This window comes from Panthera tigris, chromosome E2 (genome assembly GCF_018350195.1).
Source record: "Panthera tigris isolate Pti1 chromosome E2, P.tigris_Pti1_mat1.1, whole genome shotgun sequence".
NCBI lineage: Eukaryota > Metazoa > Chordata > Mammalia > Carnivora > Felidae > Panthera > Panthera tigris.
In genome coordinates this window covers 48,464,742-48,484,243 of record NC_056674.1, presented here as the reverse complement: position 1 = coordinate 48,484,243, position 19,502 = coordinate 48,464,742, and the positions used below count along the sequence as shown (strand labels likewise).

At 49.5% G+C, this 19,502-nt stretch overlaps 1 protein-coding gene across 2 annotated transcripts in view; it reads right to left on the bottom strand.

Moving 5' to 3' along the window:
• ST3GAL2 (ST3 beta-galactoside alpha-2,3-sialyltransferase 2) overlaps nucleotides 1-19,502 on the bottom strand; it is a 46,305-nt gene that overhangs the window by 25,738 nt on the left and 1,065 nt on the right. Inside the window, exon 1 of one of the 2 annotated variants that reach the window (XM_042968709.1) lies at nucleotides 15,892-16,351. The exons of the other annotated variant lie outside the window; for it this stretch is intronic. The gene's annotated coding sequence lies outside the window, so the exon portion shown is untranslated. Of the gene's footprint in view, nucleotides 1-15,891; nucleotides 16,352-19,502 lie in introns of those variants that run through there. 2 annotated transcript variants of the gene reach the window in all.

The window sequence follows — 19,502 nt, the reverse complement described above, 5'->3', positions numbered from 1 at the left end:
TAGCTCTGTTACCCCAGATTTCCAGCTGCTCCTGCCTGCTTCCAGACTCAAAGACCAGCAGGTCTACAGCTTCAGCCCTGGTCTCCTCTTTGTATTCCTGCCCCATTTCTCATTACAGGGATGTTTGTGGTTTTGTGTGGGGGGAAGGAGGGGGAGTGTATGACTATGTTTTTAGAATTTTATCTTTTTGTATATTACTGCTATGTGTTTAGATATAAATTTATAGTGCCATCTTGACTTGGATGAGTTGGATTAAACCATCTGTACCAAGTAACTGAGGATCCCTGCCAATACCAGTCTCCTGGGAAGGCATATCAAACCATCTCTAACAAGATTCACAGAACTCCAGCCAGAACTCTGAAGGAAGCAGACGGAGAGAGCCTGAGGTAAGCTGATCAAGAGTCCCGATTAAAACTGTTCTCCCATCCCTGCCCCATTTTCAGTACAGTCCACCCTGAGGGTAGGGATGGGGTGTGCAGACATGCAAACAGGATTTTTCAGATGTGGTCTGACTAGGCCTTCACAGGAGAAGGCCACCCAAGCCATCAGCCCCTCTTCCATACCACGTGACTTTCACCGTCTTTTATCTGGCCAGAGAAAAATGCACATTGGCCACAAGGACACCATTGATGAAAGGCCCATCTGACTCTTTTGAGTCCCCAGCCTGCCTACAGTAGGCCCAGGTTTTTGTTTCAATTATATCAGGAGAGTAGTGGATTGGGGCACCTGGCTGGCTCAGTCAAAAGAGCAGGCGACTCTTGGGATGCCTGGGTGGCTCAGTAGGTTGAGCCTCCAACTCCTGATTTCGGCTCAGGTCATGATCTGTTTGTGGGATCAAGCCCTGTGTTGGGCTCTGTGCTGACAGCATGGAGCCTGCTTCGGATTCTCTCTCTCCCTCTCTCTCTATGCCTCTCCCCTACTCTTGTGCACTCCCTCTCTCGAAATAAATAGACTTAAAAAAAAAAGACAGAAGAAACTCTAATATATAAAAAAAAGAAAGGGGAGCCTGGGTGGCTCAGTCGGTTGAGTGGCTGACTTCAGCTCAGGTCATGATCTCACGGTTTGTGGGTTCAAGTCCCACGTTGGGCTCTGTGTTGACAGCTCAGAGCCTGGAGCCTGCCTTGGATTCTGTGTCTCCCTCTCTCTCTGCCCCTCCCCAATCCCCACCCCCACCCCCACTTTCTCTCTCTTAAATAAAGAAAAAAGAAAAAAAGAAAAAAAACAGGTGACTCTTGATCTTGGGGTCATGAGTTCAAGCCCCATGTTGGATGTAGAGATTACTTAAATAAACAACAAAATAATAAACTAAATAAATAAGTGCATAAACAAACTGAAGAAGAAGAAGAAGAAGAAGAAGAAGAAGAAGAAGAGCAGCAGCAGTGGATTCAGGAGCCAAATTCTAGTCCAGGCTGTCACCAGGCAGCAAGCCACTTTTTTCCTTTCAGGCCCAGATTCTTTTTTTTTTTTTTTTTTTTAATATGAAATTTATTGTCAAATTGGTTTCCATACAACACCCAATGCTCATCCCAACAGGTGCCCTCCTCAATGCCCATCACCCACTCTTCCCTCCCTCCCACCCCCCATCAACCCTCAGTTTATTCTCAGTTTTTAAGAGTCTCTTATGTTTTGGCTCTCTCCCTCTCTAACCTTTTTTTTTTCCTTCCCCTCCCCCATGGTCTTCCGTTAAGTTTCTCAGGGTCCACATAAGAATGAAAACATATCGTATCTGTCTTTCTCTGTATGACTTATTTCACTTAGCATAACACGCTCCAGTTCCATCCACGTTGCTACAAAAGGCCATATTTCATTCTTTCTCATTGTCAGGCCAAGATTCTCGAACAATCCGATGAAAGCAATCCTCCTTCCACCCTCTTCCTCTCTGAGATAGAGAGGATTGCTGTCCACCACTTAGTAGTGGTGAACACTCAGTAGTAGTCATCGCAATCTACTTTCTTGAATCAGACACTTGCTTGTCTCTTTCAGCTTGTAATGCATCCCAAAGGTTCTGCCCTCAGCCCTTTTTGCTTCTTTCCCCCACCCCCTTCCAAATCTGTTGCTGCCTTCTACTCTGAGTTTTAGACCTACATTCTCAACTGCCTCTTCAGCGTGTCCTTACGGCACTTCAGACTTAACAAACTCATCATCCTCCTGCGTTCAAAAACATATGAGATAGGGCGCCCATTAGGGCCAAGATCAGGCTCTTTAGCATAGCATTCAGAGATCCCTAAACCAGGCCACCCTCTTAAGCCTCATCTCTCCCTATACCCTACCCTCTAGGGGTTATGAACTAGTTTGGACCACAGACCAAATCTGGCCCATGTTTATTAAGATCGTATAAAGAGCCTAGAAAGACATGTACATGTCTATCTCCATCACTCAAAATACAAACTCTAGTTGTACAAAGACCATGCTTTTAATTTATCATTTCTGTATCACTGTAGGACCTAGCACTGGCCTACATCAAAAAAATACTTGTCTAGCTGAGTATCATCTCCATATACAACCCCAGGATTATAAGAATCAGAGGAAGTCATGGTAGTGAAGAAATGCTTTGAAATCATTTTATAAATCATTATATAAGTATGCAGATGGAAGTGATGATTATATTCTGCCCCCACTCTTCCAGTTCTAGAAGTGAAAAAGCTTTCTCCAACTTCTTGTGGACCACCAAGAAACATGTGGCCTTAGGTTCAAACTAGATTTAGCAAGTCAGAGGCAATGGAAAAGATGTATGTATAAACGGCCAAAGTCTTAAGTTTCTGTCAGCAGGGACATACCGGGACTGCGAAAATGGAACTCTCTTCAGTCATTCCCCTAGGCACTGCAGGCCACCAGCTGCAGTTCTCCCTAGCCAAGTCTCCAAAGATCTCCCATCTGTTTGCCCCAGCTCAAAGACCCTTTCCAGTGAAGCCTCCCAAAAGAAGAAAGCGCCTGGAAAAACTTGGACTCACATTCTGGCTTTGCTCACATTCTTGTCAGTTAATAGCTGACAAGAAATTAACCATTTAACTTTTCTGATCTGTGTCCTTATCTGTCAAATGGGAATCTCATCCATCTCTGTAAGGGTTTTTGTAAGGATGAAAGGAGTAAAGCTTCTAGCTCAGAGCCTGTGCTCCTGGGTTGGATATGTTTAGAGCCACAGTTCTGTCAGTCCCAGTTTGGGGCAACTCTTCTGGGCTGGAGCCCTATGATGCTGGGTGAGCATCAAGAGGATAACCCCCACTACAAAGCCCTGGCTCAGATTCCTCAGCACCCTACCCTGTCTCCAGCCTTCCCTGGGTCAGCACCACCAGCGTCTTGCTACAGAGCTTCCTTTCCCATAGGCACTGCCCCTTGTCCCCACAGTGTCAGGGAGCAGCTTCCAGGGAGGTGGGGTGGACATGTTGACCTGAGGTCTCATAGTCAGGTCTGCCCTGGCTGACCCTTACCCCAGACTGTGCGGAGAGGAGCGCTAGGTCTATCCTGTGGCAGAGCGTGCAGGTCACAGGGCCTGTCACATCTTCCCCGGCTGCCGCTTCATTATACCATATGGAACACAAGGCCTGCCCTGAGCCGGTTCTAAACAGCTCCCTTAGGCCCAACCATACTTGTCTATGGGCTCTCTAGCCACAGTCAGCAGCAAGATTCTACCAAAGACACGGTTAAAGGAGTTTCTCCATAGGCCTGAAAAACCTCAGACATTAAGAGAGGCAGGAGACAGGCAGAAGACCCTGAAGGTAGGAGTTTAGAAAATAAATCAGTTTCTCTGGGGACTTTTGGAGGAAGCAGAAGTGGGATAAATGAATGGTAGCTCAGGGCAAGCCAGAGAGGAGTCTGGAAAGCTGGGAGCTTAGATCTTAGTGCCCAACTCTGCCTCCCTGGGACAATTAAATTTGACCATATCACCTCCCACGGAACAGGGGACTAGGGTGCCAATAATCCGGCTCTGATTTTCTTTAAAGATAACAAAGTGCCAGGTGGCTTGGCCATTCATCACTGCTTGTGGTTCAGATCACAGTCATACCATAGATGTATAATGAAGAGCCACAGAAAAGCTGTCAGGGCTTCCTTTTCCTTCTGCACTTGTCTGGATGTCTGGGGAATGCTTTGAGTCTCAAGAGAAAGGCAGAGGATGCATTCATTCAATAGATATTATTGCCACCAGGGAGTGGCCAACAACATGGAAAGGACCCCAGTCCCTCTCCCTCCTTATATAGCTGCATCATTGCCCGTTAGCAAAACCCTTCATTCTATGGCCTTGTGGCTCTTGCTCTGTCAAAAAGCAGAGAAAGGAGTTCCTCTGTTTTGAGGGCTCCCTCAACCTCTCCAGCCTGCCTGCCACGCATGGCTCCTTGATTTTGCTCGCCAGGCTTACTCTAGGAGGGCTGCCCTGCCACGGGAATGCCATGAGGCAGCTGACCTCAGAGACTAGCATTCCAAGTCCCAACTGTAGGCCTCGCCCTCTAAAGAGGTGGGATCTGTTGACGTGTTTCCACAGTCCATCCCAGAGGCCATTGGAGGTGCATACCAGAGCAATATCCACCAGCCAGAGCACCCGTGGAGGACTGAGCTGAGGGCTCCAAGAAGGAAGAGATGAGTCAATCTTCAATTTAGAGCCGCCTTGGGGAAAAGGACCATGCTCTGCATCAAACTCACTCTTACCAAAGACAGCCTTCCTTGGGGCACCTGGGTGGCTCAGCTGGTTAGGCATCCAACTCTTGATTTTGTCTTAGGTCACGATCTCATGGTTCACGAGTTTGAGACCCGCATCCGGTTCCATGCTGACAATGAGGAGCCTACTTGGGATTCCCTCTCTCTCTCTGTTCCTCCACCCCTGTGTGCTGTCTCAAAATAAATAAACTTAAAAAAAAAAAGAAAAAGAAAAAGAAAAGGGAGCCTCCCTGCTCTTCTCAGAAACAGGTATTAATCCAATGCTCCTCAACACTGGCTCCCAGAAACATACACACTCCCTCTACACTGGGGTGCAGGGAGTGGGTCTAAGAGAAGGTTTAGGAGAGAGTCTCTTTGCACTCCATCCCTCTTCCCAGGGGGAGCGAAAGGGAAGAACGTGGTTTCTCCAGGTAACGTTCAACCCTCTCTTCCCCAACACCTGCACCCGTGTGGCAGGGAATCAGCCAGTTTGAAAACATGACTCAGCATACCCAGACAGCTTCCTGAAACAATAATCCTAGGCAGGAGCCAGCAGACTGAGAAGGAAGCTCCAGAGGCTGGGGACAAAGGGCAAATGCTCCTAAAGGAGCTATAATTCAGGAAAAATGGTGGAGAGGGGCAGGGCATTTCCCTCTCTAACTCCCAACCAGTGCTCTTTCTCCCAGCCCTTGGAGAGCAAAACCAGAATTCCTGACCACTTTCTGGCCACTTTTTCCCTCACTTTGGGGAAAGGAACAGGATTGGCATTCCTGCTTTCTGCCATAGCCCTTTCTTGCCCCTTTCCAAGCCTGGACCACGGCAAGGGGTTCTGCGTGGGGTCTCCCATCCCTCCACCTGCAAGAAGGTTCAGGCCACTACACCCCAGAAGGGGATGATGGAGAAGGGGCTGAGCGAGGGCAGATACAAGTCTTGCCAGTGCACACCTAGAGAAAGAAGAAGCTATTCTTCTAGAAGTTTCCAGACCACAGTCTCTGTGGTTCAAACTCCATCTAGGCCGTGGCCCAGGCTGAGTTGAAGGACTTCACTTAAAACTCTAGCATCTATCCCCACATCCTCTCTGGGATGGGAGGATAGGGGAGAGAATGCCAGAAAAGAGGTCATAACCCAACTGCCAGTACTGTAGACCTGCAAAAAAGAGGCCCAGGAAGCAGGGTGACTGACTGCTCCCCTGGCAAGAAAGTCTGCACAACAGGTATGTACTGTCATCACATGGGCACAACCCACCAGGGTTCCAGGCCCTTGGCAAACCAGAGGGAAGCCACCAGTTCTTACTGGGTGGCATTATGAGATGGGCTTGGCCTAATGCTCCAATGCAGAGAACACGCTATGACCCCAAGAATGCTGACAGAACTTCTGGGACAGGTGGGTCCGGAAGCAATGCTCTCTGAGAGTGCATCAGCACCTGTTCTGGGATTCTCCCCTCTTCCAGCTCAGGGGCTGGAAGCCAGGAGCAGAATGCCCACTCAGTGAGGGCTCACATCATGCTTGAAGGTACAGGTGAGAGCAAGGCTCTGTCATCTGCCCCAGGGATGTGCCACACCTCTTCCACTGGGCTGGTAGGAACTCTAGGTTTTCAGTCCCCGTGGCCCAGCCAAGCTCCCCAGGTGGAATGTCTGCCAGAGCCTCTGGGGCCATGAAGGTGACAGCCTGGGCTGCAGGCGTGGAAGCCTACTTTGCACTGGGCAAATTTCTCTAAAGGGCTCCAACCTTAGCAAGGTAGGACAGCAGGCTGTAACTGATGACAACCTCCCTTTTTCTATCCATCCTGCCCCCACATTCCCTTGTGAGGTGGTGGTTCTTTTGATTTTTTGTGTCTCCATCTGAACATTTGGTATGAAATGGGAGCATCGTACATGCTGGCAGGCAGCAGTATGGAGTGTGGAGACCTGGCCCCTGGGCATCACTCATATGCCAGGCGGGACACAGAGGCAGTGCTGTAGGCTAGAAATGCAGCTTTATGACCAGGCCCACATCTACTTCCTGCATCAAGAATAGATGACTTCAGTGTTTTTTTGGTTCTTGTTTTTAAACCCAATCTATTCCTTAATCCACCCAAAAAACTCCCATTGACCAGGCCCACTTCTTATCAGTTTCTATTCTTGTAGCCCAGTGGGAGGAAGGAACCAGGCAGGGAGACTTGTACAGTTCCCGACAAGATCAGATGTTGGAGGACCGCCAGCCCTTCAATGGCAGCTGTAGGCTAAGCTGGGGCATAAGCAGTATGTCAAGAGATGGGTCCTACTGCAAGGCTTACTTAAAATAAGACAGAACTCCTACAGGGTACAGTTATGTAGGTGCTAATCCCCTGGGACCTAAGGATGGAGCCAGCAAACCCTGGATAGAGAGGAGGGTGGGCCAGGCACTTGATCAGGAGGTAGTCTAGCTCTCTTGGAGGAGATCCATGGTAGTATGGGTCCTAAGGGCTGCCTTACACAGGAAGGCAGGTCAGAGCTAGGAAGCCGAGACTCTAGCAGAAGGGCATGCAGCGTTATGCTGGCCTGGAGATAGGTATCTCCTGCGGCGGAGTACTCTGAAAACCCTAAAAACAAACCAGTCGTCTGCACTTCTTGAGCCAGGCTGCTTTTATTCTCTATCTTTAGCTTTGTTTTGTTCTTCTTTTATATTTAGTAATGTCGTTTGGAAAGGTCAGCCTATGGCAGCTATGCTAATGGAAACCCAAAGAAGGTGTTTGTAGCCATGCTTGGACAGAAGATTAAAGGGAAATGATGTCCTCTCTCTCCCCTGGGAGTGGAGGTAGAGAGAAGTGGAGTAAAAGGATGGAGGAGCCCAGAGTTGGACCCGTTGCTTGGTCACTGTGCCTTCTGGATGTTGCCTTTCCAATAGAGACCTTGGAAGTTCCACTTACAGGGCTTGAGTCTGTGCTCAGCCTGCTGCCAGAGACTTCCAGCACCAACTCCACAGGCAGCTTTGGGAAGCACCCCTACCCCGTCTCCCTGTTTTTCCCTGTGTCACTTCAGGAGGCAGAAAGCAAGTGGCCAGTAAACTGGAGAGCCCAGCTCTGGACTGCTCCATGCCCAACAATTGCTGTCATTTCTCCCTTGCTCTGCCTGAGCAATCTTCTTTACTGAGGAGTTGATACTATGCTGTGACTGACTCAGGCAGGGCCCCCGGGATACAGAACATCTCTAAGGTTGCTGGGTAATACACTTCATCACCTCTGGAAAGTAGCAATATCAGCTGGTACCTTGCACTGCCTCTGATGCTCACTCCCAGGTAAGTGGAGTCAGGGGTGTGGGAGCAAGGCGCCCTCCGCAGTCCTATTCTCCAGAAGTGACTCATCCCCCTGGATCTGGTTAAGATGATATCCATCATGATAAGCATTAATGATGTCAACTTCAGGGGATGTGGAAGGGAGGAATGCACAGATCAGGGTCCAATACAATGGTCCCCAGGGAGCAGTCTCTATTGTCTGGCTTATTATGTATTTTGTCGTTATACAAGGATGCACTAGTTTAAGACTGAAGCTATGCAAGGTTGATCCGGGGGCTATGAATAGGGGTCCCAGGGCCTGCTTTCAAGCCCTTTGCCTTCTTTGGTGAGACTGGGGCATCCCCACCCCAACATGTGTCTATGAGTTAACATTTGACAGTGAACTCTGGACTAAATTCAGAGGACCTCAATTCCAGAACTGGCTCTGCTGTTAGACAGTTGTGTCTTTGGGCAGATCGTATCTCTCTGGGCCCCAGGTCCTCCATCTGTAAAATAAGCATGATAATGCCTGCCCTACTTGCCCATGATAGTCCCTGCCAAGATGAAGTAAGCGAGGACCGTAAGCTGCGCGATATACTTGAGGTACCATGGAGTTTCAGCCTCACCGAGAGGGGAGAGGCAGGGACAAGAGTAGACACTGTGGCTAAGCCTAAGGGAACAAGGAGGTGTGAGCCAGGCTGGGTGACCACTTAGAACACGGCCCCAGGCAGAAACAGGCAGACAGGGGGCCTCCAGGAGGCGAGCATGAGGCGCAGACCAAGCACGCTAGTCAGTTTGGGCTGGCAGACAGTTCAGGAGGGAAGAACTAACTTGCTATCCTCAAATATATGAAGGGCAGGAGGAAAGATGTACGATAAGATGGTCAGAATGAAAGAGGAATTCAGTCCCAAACTCAGAAGAGCCCCACTGCACTCTCTGAGCCCTTAGGAGTTGGTGAGAATTGCCCTCAAGCTCCTCGGACCTCCAGCATTTTGTTAATATATCATTCACGCTTTCGAACTCCTCTGAAGCCCCTCATGGGGACAGCCTTCCCTTTCTGGATCAGAGACTCAGGGACGTGACCCACCCAAGGCAAGAAGCCTGTGCCAGAATGAACATAAAGGCTCCTGTAAGTTGGAGGCTCGAAGCCCAGAGCTCTTTCTACAACACGTTGTTGCTGGCTCTGCCAAGCTGGGTCAAATACCTATTCCCTCGCAAACTGGAGGTAAAAGTCAAAACTGTGCTATTTATCTATCTCTTCCTGAAACTGGCACCACAGTCCTGGGTGTTCTCTTCCAACGGAGAAGACAGAGGGGCACAACTGTCCCTAGTAGGAAATAACCCAACATAATCCAGAAAGTACCACAGCCCTAGAGCTACATCCTTATCCAGGCCCCACCAGGAAACAAGACGGAGGATGGTGAACACCCAGGAAGCCAGGAGGACAGACGAAGGCAGCACCAGGGCGGAAGCCTGAGAGTTGGGCCAATGCCTCCTGTTTACTGGGACCAGTTTGATGCAACAGTGAGGGTCTTCCTCTTGTCAACAGACCCCTGCATAACACTATCCACCATGCAGATGGCCCTGGGCCACCACCAAGAAGGGACCTTTGGCCATAACCTGCCTGTGCCTGCTCTTTGACCTGCAGTCCAAGGGATGAATCACTCCTTGTGGCTAGGCAGTTGAAACAGTGAGAAAACACCTAAAAAAACCCCACTTCAACACTAGAAAGAGCCCCAGTCTACGTCAGATGAGCTGGGTTCTTTCACCTTTTTTTTTTTTTTAATTAAAAAAAAATGTTTATTTATTTTTGAGAGAGACAGAGACAGAATGTGACTGGGTTAGGGACAGAGAGGGAGACACAGGATCCAAAGCAGGCTCCAGGCTCCGAGCTGTCAGCACAGAGCCTGATGCGGGGCTCAAACCCACAAGCTGAGAGATCATGACCTGAGCTGAAGTCAGACATGCAACTGACTGAGCCACCCAGGCACCCCTGGGTTCTTCCACCTTCTGATTTGAAGGCAGTGGGCAAATTTCTCAACTTCTACTTCCTGATCTACAAATGGAATGGTTCGATGATTTGAAATTCCATGCTACATTTTATTTTTTTATTATTTTTTAATGTTTATTTATTTTTGAGAGAGAGAGACAGAGCATGAGAGGGAAGGGTAGAAAGGGAGGGAGACACAGAATCCAAAGCAGGCTCCAGGCTCTGAGCTGTCAGCACAGAGCCCGACACGGGGAACTCACAAACCATGAGATCAGGACCTGAGCTGAAGTTGGACGCTTAACCGACTGAGCCACCCAGACGCCCCCCCATTCTACATTTTAGCATTTAGTTCTTAACAAGGAAAATTAATAAATGGCAATAAATCCTTATCAGTTTGTCCACAGTGGTGTTTCTGACATGTAAGTCAGGCATAGAACTACTGCAAGATCTCCCTGAGTCCAAATGCACACCGTGCACTGTCAGCTGCCTCAACATGTGGAGTCTCTGTGGTGGATGACAACCCTACTTTCCTTTGGGGAATCACCTCTCTTCAAATTTCCATTTCTCTGCCCTGTAACCCAGGCCTCGCCAACGAGAGCATGAAATGTATTCAGTCACCATAGCTGGGGTAGGGCCGGCCCTGCTGGCAGGCCAATGGGAACTGAGAGTGGCGTCATCACACACAGTGGTGGCACGGTCACACAGTGAGATGGATGTTGGTTGAGCCCCACCTCCCATCTTCCCTGCATGTGGCCAGCCACACCCTCCTCAGCTATGAGTCAACCTGAGGCTGGATGAGTTGGATTTTTGGCGTTTGTAATTGAAGAAGTCCAATGATACAATCTTGCACACATGTATAGCCAACTCCCATTTCATTTAAAGGAATTTTTAGAAAGCCACTTACTATATAACTTGCCATCTGACGCAGAAGGACTGCCCTGAACCTGTCCCTAAAATCCCGTCCCCGATAGGTCAATCCAGCTGAGAGGCCACACAAACAGAAATGGTCCTGGGATTCCCCAGCAGTGGCCCAGTTCTGGCCAGGACCCTAGTCCTTCTCCAGCCAGAGACACTGTCCAGATAAGCTGATGGTGAGGGAAGCTCTGACACACATGGCCTTCCTGGATGGTCCGGAGTCAGCACTGTCCACTGCCAGAGTCCCTCAATCATATGGAAGACTCAGCAGGGGAGGGTGTCATGCCTTTTGCTGCCTGGAAAGGCCCTGAACCAACTGAATCAGGCAGGAGAAGAGAATATAGACCCTGGCTATGGGATACAATGGGAAGTCAGGACCCTCGATCCCATTCCTTGTCTGACAATGGATTTTGGGGGATCCCCTTCCAAACCTGTTTCTCAACCTGTTAAGAGTCACATCTGGCATTTCAAATGTTGCCAAACTTCCCCCTGAACTCTCGACCCATCTATTTCCTTCATTTCTGGATGTCACCCCTTGATGATATGCCTTAGAGGTGCCCCAAAATACCTCAAACTCAACCTGCCCCAAACCAAACTCATGTATGCTCTAAGCTCCCAAACCTGGTCCTCTTTCTGTGTTCCCAGTTTCTGGGAAAGGGACATCATCCATCCAACCCTGAAACCTAGAAGCCATCTGTGCCCCCCTTTCCTTCAATCTCCCTCAGTCAACCTCATACCAAGTCCACCTGATTTTTACCACCTAAATCTCTCATCTTTCTACTTTTCTATGTGTCTATCACTATCACACTATCCAGGGCACTGTCAACCTTCACCTACAGTAGCCCCCTGACTGTTAAAGCCCCAGACCTACTAGAAACCCTCCTACGCATTGTCCACAGGGGAGCCAAAATGATCTTCACAAATGCAAATCCCATCAGATCTCCATCTCTGAATCCTTCTAGCAAAAGAGCCAGGCCTTCCCAAACACCAGAGCTGGCTCGGTGAATGGCAAGGTAATCCTGAGACCAAAATGGACCAGGCAGATCCAGAAGATGATGCTTCGTCCAAAGCCCTGGCCCCACCTTAGGGTGGCTTCCCACCCTGGGGTCAGGCTCAGAATTGGCTCCGTCTTGCCAGGACTGACCCCTCCCCCAGTGCAAGCCTCATCTGACCACAGATGGAAACAGGAGCTGGCGGCCAGGCAGGGGAAACCCAGCTGGGCTGAAGCCAGAGACTGTATTTCAGGAAGGAAAGGAGATAGACCAAGAGCAGTGCCACAATAGACTGTCAGTATCTGTGGGGCCGGCTGAGAGAAGGCAGCTGTCAGGAGTATAAAACTCAAGGAGTCTATCTCTTCCCTCTTATCAGACTGACCCTTGGCAGCTTCACAGCCTGCGGAGAACAAACAGTCATTAACAACTCCGCCCACACTTCCTGCAAACACAATCCTTGTGTGACCAGCCAGTCCTACAAGAAAGCCTGTTCCTTCCTGCACCAGACCCCTCCATGGCCAGACCCCTCCATCCTGGCCCTCCTTCTTGGGCAATTATCCCAAAAACCTTATGCTCTGTCCAAACTGGTCTCCTCAAGATACCTAGTTGTGCCCTGCCCTTTCAGTTCAGCCCTTCGCATCCTGGCGAGTATGGGCTTTTCCTCACTGCCCTCCTCTCTCCTCTACTATGAAGCCCTCCCCGACCTCGTTCCAGACCTGCCCTGTATCCATGCCACTGATGTGCCCCTTCCTGTGATCAGCCTGTGATATCACCTCCCACCCTGGCTGTGGGGGGAAAAAAAGAAAAAAAAAAAACAAAACCCTGGCTAGAGCAGAGCCCAGGGCATAATAGGGTAGCATAAGAGAATTGGGAGCAGAAAGAAACAGGAACCTATAAACAGTCACTCTGGGGCCACTCTGGCCAGTATAGGAAGAGAGGAATGTGATGAGAGACCAGATGGGTTTTTCTGCCTGAATTCAGGACAGAATTAAAGTACAGGTTAGGAGGTGGGGATGAGAACAATAGGAGGCCTGAGGACAGATGTCCCGGCTCTAAGAGCCCAATTGTCGAGAGATGCCACAGCAGGCTGGCTGCTGTTTAGTCCATCCAAGCAGGTTAGAAGAAAAGTCAAACTGATTCCCATAAGGGTCTGGACCATATAGTGGCATCCTGGGTCCCCAGCATTACCTCCCCCCCAGAGGACATGGTATTCCTCTGTTGGGTCTACCAGATGGTTTGAGAGCAAGTCCTTGAGTAGGTCTTTAAATTCTGTATTTAGACTCTGAGGCCTCAGGAGAGGCAGGGACTTACCCAGGGTCACACAGCATCAAACCCCCTGTGGGTAGATAAGGCAGCAAGAACCCTGTATGTGTGCAACCAGACTGGGCCCTGGGCTGTGAAAATCATGGAGGGGGTCCCCTGACCAAACAAGCTGCTTCCCCTTTAGAAAAGCTAAGTCGGCCCTGCCCTGAAGCTCTGCCGTCCTCAGCCGGCTCAGGCCTCCATGTTGGCCTCACTGGCTGCCAACAGTGAAGGCCTGGCTGCTCCCTGTTTTGCACAGGATGAAGAGCATGGGAGGCGCACAGGTCCCGGGTGGGTAGAAATTACCAGGATAGGTGGCTCGAGTGGAAGAAGACACCTTTCAAAATACCTCACCCAGGTTTGAAAGGAGGTGAGGTGTCTTCTGTGTTATGTACAAAAAATGCCACTTGAGAGATCAAAATTCACATTCATCCTACAAGTTTGTGCACTGCTGCTTTTAGGGTCAAGTGTGAATTACTCTTCAAGCACTGAGGACGTGCCTTCATCAGGCAGCTGCCACTTTGGCCTTTGGCTGAACCTTCTTGATGTAAATTGTTTACTCCCCATTTCATAGCATCTTCCTGCCTAAGGAAGGCCTTGACTCCTCTCCACTAGAAGAACCCGAACAGCCCCCCCATTCCTCTCCTCTTCCCCTTCACTCTTTCCTGTGGTACCTAGGCTCTCTTCCTAAGCAATGCCAGAGGCCCCAAGAACCCAGAGGCTAAACAGGCATCAGTCCAGGGAAACACCAAGCCCTCTGGGACAGGACAGGACAGAGAGATGGCCAACCCCTGGAAAATCCCTCATGGCCTGCCAACCCCAGACTCACATGGCTCTCTAGAGAACCCAAGAGAGACAGGAACCAGGAGCAGCTCAAGGGCTCTCTCCCTTCTCCTGCCTTGCCGGCATAGCCTCAGTCCCTTTGGCTGCTGTTTTCTTTGCACAGCCAAAGGACTCAGCACAGGCCCACAGAGACTTTCATTTCCTCCTAACTCTGGTTCTAGTTCACCATTAGCATCAAAGGATTGGTATTTTGTCTTTAACTGAACTTGGGTGGCAATGAGGGTTGGAAGGAACTCCATTTATGGGTCAGGGGAGATTCAAAGTTCTCTTAATGTCCCTTTCAACCCAAAGAAAGCCTGCAAAGAAGGAAGGAGGGAATAGGGGAGGAGCTGTGGGGGTGACAGGAGAGAGGAGGGGGCATCTCCAGCCCATCCCCCAATTCCCCCACCTGTGTCTCTTCCTACAATCCACCTCTCACCCTCCCCTCTTCACTATTTCTCCACATTTCCTTTAGCCACACAAATAAATAACTTGTTGATTTTTCCTCACCAGAGCAGCTCCCCCTAGACCAATTAGCTATTTGCATTCATTACTGATTTTCTTCCTCAGAAGGCTACTGATCTGTTCAGGCTGGGAGGTTGTTGCCTACTGGTGGTGCTAGGACTTTGCAGCAGAAGGATTCCAGAAAGGGCAGAGCAGGATAAGGTCCCTAGGTCATGCCACAACACCCCAGGGTCCCCTGCCCTCTCTCAAGCCCTGCAAAGCTGCTCTTTCGGAAGCAGAAAGGGCCTCACCCATGAAATGCACAGAAGTGGGGCTACTTTTTGTGTCCCTCTGGTATGTTTCCTATCCTGATTCTACAGAAGAAGAGAAGGAGAGAAGAGAGACCCTAATGGGCAAAGACAATAATTCAGAAAGAGATGAAAAACAAAGGACTACAGGACAGAGAACAAAGCCCCTCAGGGCAGGAGACTCACTGGCTCTGGCTCCCGTCCCACCTCAGCAGCCCGTAAATGGCTTTCCCTCCCTGGGCTTCCTCTCTTGCAGAGTCACATTCCCCTTGAAGGAAAAAGCTGAGTTGAAAATGCTTTTAACACTCGATTCCAAAACTATTTGTTTTGTTTTAACACTACTATACACAAATAAAAATTTAGCACTGATATCAAAATTACAATTATATTTTTCTCTAAATTTCCCTTGTCCTTGGTTCACCTTATTGTACATGATACTATGCACATTTATAGATTGCAAAATATCATATATATTTGAATGCCAACAGCTGGAGCTGAGGGGAACAGTCCTCTTCACTCCAGAAAGATGACCTTCTCTCTGAGAATCTGTGGGGATAAAGTATCCTCTGGCATAGCTACTCCTGCCCCCCACCCCAGAGAAGACCCTGATCTCTCCTTCCTATTCCTGTAAGAAAAAATTTACCCAGTTGTCAGCTAGAAAGTTGGGGGGACCCAAAGCCCAGCCTATGCCCTGGAGCCTTAGAGGAGACCTGCGATGGCAACATGAAGGCTCCACTGACAATATGCTGTAATTACAATAATGATTTATAAATCAGCACCAAGAAATCCTCTAGAATGGCTGGTTACAGACACACACAGGCATCCCTGGTGAGCACAGGACAATAGGAGGAAAAGCCTGCTCTCCCCAGATAACAAGTTCAGACCCTCCCCTTCAGAAATGTCACTCGGAGATGTCTGCCCTAATAGCAAGGACTTACTGTTAACAAGCACCCTGAGAAGAAAAGAAGCAAAACTTGAAAACCCAGGTCCCCAGAGATGTGAGCTAGGCCCTTGAGTTAGTAAGGGCTCAGGTGTGTGAAACATGGGGCAGGGAACTGAGAGTAGGAAAGGGGAAGGAAGGAGAAGCCCATACTGGGCTCATGTACGCAGAGAGAAGAGACCCAGGCGTGCTCAGCCTGTGCCATGGAGCCCCAGCTGCTTTCAGGAGGTGCAGGGCTTCTGTGGCTTTAGGGCCCCACCTCCTCAGGGCTGAGGCCCCAAATTTCAGGAAACGTTGAATCAGGAGCAATGAGCTCACCAGGGTTCCAGACATGCCATCAGCATCCTCTGTGCAGCTCCGCCAAAGTAAGGCCACATCATCTTCTCCTGCAAACTCTTCCTCCTCCTGACCTCTCTTGTGTCTGCTAAAGGGACCGACCTCATCACCCAGGTACTGAAATGTCCAACCCCAGCCAATCAAGTGGCTGTTCCACAAGATGAGATCTACTTTCACAATCTCTCTAGAATCAGTCTCTTTTCCATTCCTACTGCCAAATTCCAGCTTTCATTATGTCTCACCTGGACCCTATCTACTTAGTTTTCCATTTCCTCCCTCCCTTCTTTTCTTGTCCCCTTATGACCCACTATATCCTGCTGCCAGTCTGCCCCTTGCCTGCTCAGACACTTGTCAGAACTAAGTGTGCCATGTGCTACCTGCCAATCCAGGTCCTCATCTAGTGGCTTTCTGGACTGATCTCCTGTAGTGTCCATTTCCTCTTCTTCTGGGGACTTTAACTTTTGGACACAGTCTGGGTGTGGGGGGGTGGGCGGGATTGCCTACCATGCCACCAGCCCTCCCTGCCAGGCTGGGCCAACCAGCCATTTCCTCCCTGGGATGTGAATCCCAAATTGTGGTGACAAAATTACTGAGTACGGCTGCAGCAGATTTATCCTGGCAACAGTGGTACCTTGAAGTCAGCTGGCCTTTGGTTCCTGCTGTACCACTCCGAGACCCTGGAGGGGACATGGGTGTCGAGTCATCTCTGATTCCAGGAGTCCCTACAATCTTCTAAGGAAGTCCTTTCCTGCCAAAGTCAGCCAGGTTGTTGCTTGTAACCAAACAGGATTTTCTTAGTGCTTTTTGACATACCTTTCCTATGTTCCAGCCAAATGGGAAAACTCCCTATATATAAGTGCCATTACAGCCTCCCTCTGGACCTGTTGGCCTGCACACCTCTCCATCCCCCAGTCAATGCTGGAGTTCTACTTGCCTGCTCAGGGCCCATCTTCTGAACCTTCTACAGGGATGCCTTCTGCTTCCTGTAAACCAACAAGCCACTAGCTGCTCCTTCTGTCTTCAACTGTAGACGACACTGGTGTATTTGGCTTAGCCCCTTCGAGAGGACAGTGACTTACTTGGTCCTTATCTCCTCCACAACACCCAGAATGGTTTTAGTTTCAGTAAAATTCACCAGACTCTGGGGGCAGATAACCCAAAGGACAATTAGAGGCTTACTGGGCAAAGCAGACAGCGAGTGACAAAGAATGTAGGGTGTGCCATCAGAAAGACCTGAGTTTGAATTCCAGATCCTCCACTTAAGAGATGTTTGAGTTTGGGCAAGTCTGGTAAGTTCCACAAGTCTCAGTTCTTCATCTACAAGGTAGTTACCATGATGCCAAACTTGCAATGTTGCTGTGAACATTTGACAAGCTAACATGTGAGAGTATCTAGCACCATGCCTGGCTAGTAGCTAAGCACACAGGAAACTCCAGCCATTATTCCAGCTATTACTAGCTGGTTTAGTGAAGCTCTATCAGAGGGCTGGAGTCGGGAGTCCTAGGGTTTGTTGGGTGACCCACAGTGCACCTCTCTGTTCCACTGTAACCTCACTTGGATCTGGATTGGCCCTATAAACCTCCTGAAAAACAACAGGAGGAAAATGCTTCACAAAGTAAAATCATAATGTAAGGGATTCCTCTTTTCCAAATTTCAGAGATTCCCAGGTGTCCTGTCAAGTGCATGGCCATGACAGGACTCCAACTGGCAGATACTCCAAGCTGCTCAGTCTGAGAGGCAGAGTCAGGGAAAATGACGGTGTGGTTCAGCGTCTGCTTTCTCATGTGCACACAGCCGTCCCTTTTCCAAAGCCTCGGTTCCTAAATGTCCTGCTTTTGTAGGGCCTTCCTTCAAATAACCATGGGGTGGTGTCCGCTCCGTGGTTACAGCAGGACTGGGAGCCCGGGCACCACAAGTCACCCTACCATTAACCTAGCCAACACTAGGCAGTAGGAGAACGAAAGGAAAGGCTAACCCAGTGCAGCAGCCAGAACAAACCTGGGTTGGGAAGCAAGGTGGAATGAAGTGCCTCTTAAGACTTGCATCTGCCTGTATTAATCTCCCAAGCAACTGTAATAGCCCAAACCAGTGATTCTCAAAGCGTTATCCCTAAGGAGCTGAGCAGAAATGCAAATTCTAGGCCCCACCCAGAATGACTGAATCAGAAAACTCTGGGAGTGGGGCCCAGCAATCTGCGCCTTAAACAGCTCTCTAGGGGGTTCTGATGTCTGCTCCACCATGAGGAATCTTGCCTTAAACCTTTAACCACAAGACCCTCCGCTTTAACTCAAACATTTGCTGAACATACATTTGAAGACCTTGCACAGTCTAATGGGGGCCCAAATCAAATACACAAGGCAGGATGTGGCATAAAAGAAGTCAAAGGAATCACTTTCCACTCCTCTTCCCAGACTCCTACCCTTCAGACCTTCTCTTGCCATGACTGGGGAAAAGAGAACACAAGTTTTGGAAACCCATCCCCAATGCTGCTATTTCAGACACCTCAATCACAGGTAGCTTTCTTAAGAAGAGTAATCCTCACCCTGAGGCATATCTCAGGTCCAGAAGCTTGGCATGTGGGGAAATGCTCCCACAAAGCCACGACCAGTGGTTCTTAGGGGCTTGGAAATTGGCCCCATTGGGGGGTTTGGGCTCCGAAAGTTCCTAGAGGGCCATGAACAAGCCACAGCACATCACAATGCATTCCTGGGCAGGGCCACTCACACAGGCCTCTGGCAAGCTTGCACACGAGTGTACAGATGCAGACATAAACACACACACACACACACACACACACACACACACACACACACACACACAGTTGGCCCCTTGGTCTCCCTTCCTCTAATCTCAAGTTACAAGGTTAAAGGCTTCCTATTCACAGCCAAAGGGGAGGGATTAAAGGGGGGTGCTGGAGCATCGAACCATCTGGTTCAGATAAAGATTGCTCATTCAGGACCCCAGCAAAGTCCCAGAGCCTCCTGAGCCTTCCTGATGGCTCAAAGACTTTCCTCCCTCCCCCTATTTCCCACAGAGAAACCAAGGACTGGGCTGTAAAGGGGTGATCCAAAGGCAAATTTGCCAAAGGAAGACTAGAAAACAAAAAACTAAATTAGGCATGTCTGTGCCACCTCTCTGAGCCCTAGTTCCCTCTTCCCTTCAGATCCTGAACACCACGACTAAACTTGAGATCACCGCCTACAGACACTGCCTTCCTCCACAAAGAGCTCAGGGCACCTAGCAGGCATCCTTCCTTGAACCAGCAACCCCCTCCAAAGTTAGCAGCAGATTCAAGATAAGTTTTAGGGGTGTGGTCTCCCGGATTCCTCTTATGCCACCAAGGTAAGAGGTTTCCTCCATCTCAGAGGGACTTCAGAGCCCACCAGGCATAAGAGGGAGGGATGACCCACCAGCTTCTAGACAAAGCTGGGAGTGTGAGTTACTGGCTAGAAATGACTGTTTCCCAGAGACCCCAGAATGCCCTGAACCCCCCTCAGTGGCTTTGGCTGGAAGAGGCTGCCAGTCCTTTTCTGCCACCCCCCCCCAATACCTTAGACTCTGTTCTTCAGTGCTTTACGCAGCTGTAAAGCAAG